We start from the raw sequence: 250 nt of genomic DNA on the forward strand, positions 1-250 counted from the left end.
GGGAGTGGCACTCTACTAATTAGCGAGGATGTGTACTCCTCCTAGATATAAAGATTCATGGGAGAAGCACTCTGAAGTGCTTTGGGTTAGGGTTCAAGGCAGAAGAGGGGAAAGGGACCTAACAGTGGGAGTTTACTATAGACCACCCAACCAAGGAGAGGAGCTTGACCAGGAATTCTTGGGTCAGCTCACCGAGATAGCGAAGGCTAAGGATGTGGTAGTCATGGGGGACCTGAACTTCCCAGACATC

This window comes from Alligator sinensis, unplaced genomic scaffold, assembly GCF_000455745.1.
Source record: "Alligator sinensis unplaced genomic scaffold, ASM45574v1 scaffold1262_1, whole genome shotgun sequence".
In the NCBI taxonomy this organism is placed as follows: Eukaryota; Metazoa; Chordata; order Crocodylia; family Alligatoridae; genus Alligator; species Alligator sinensis.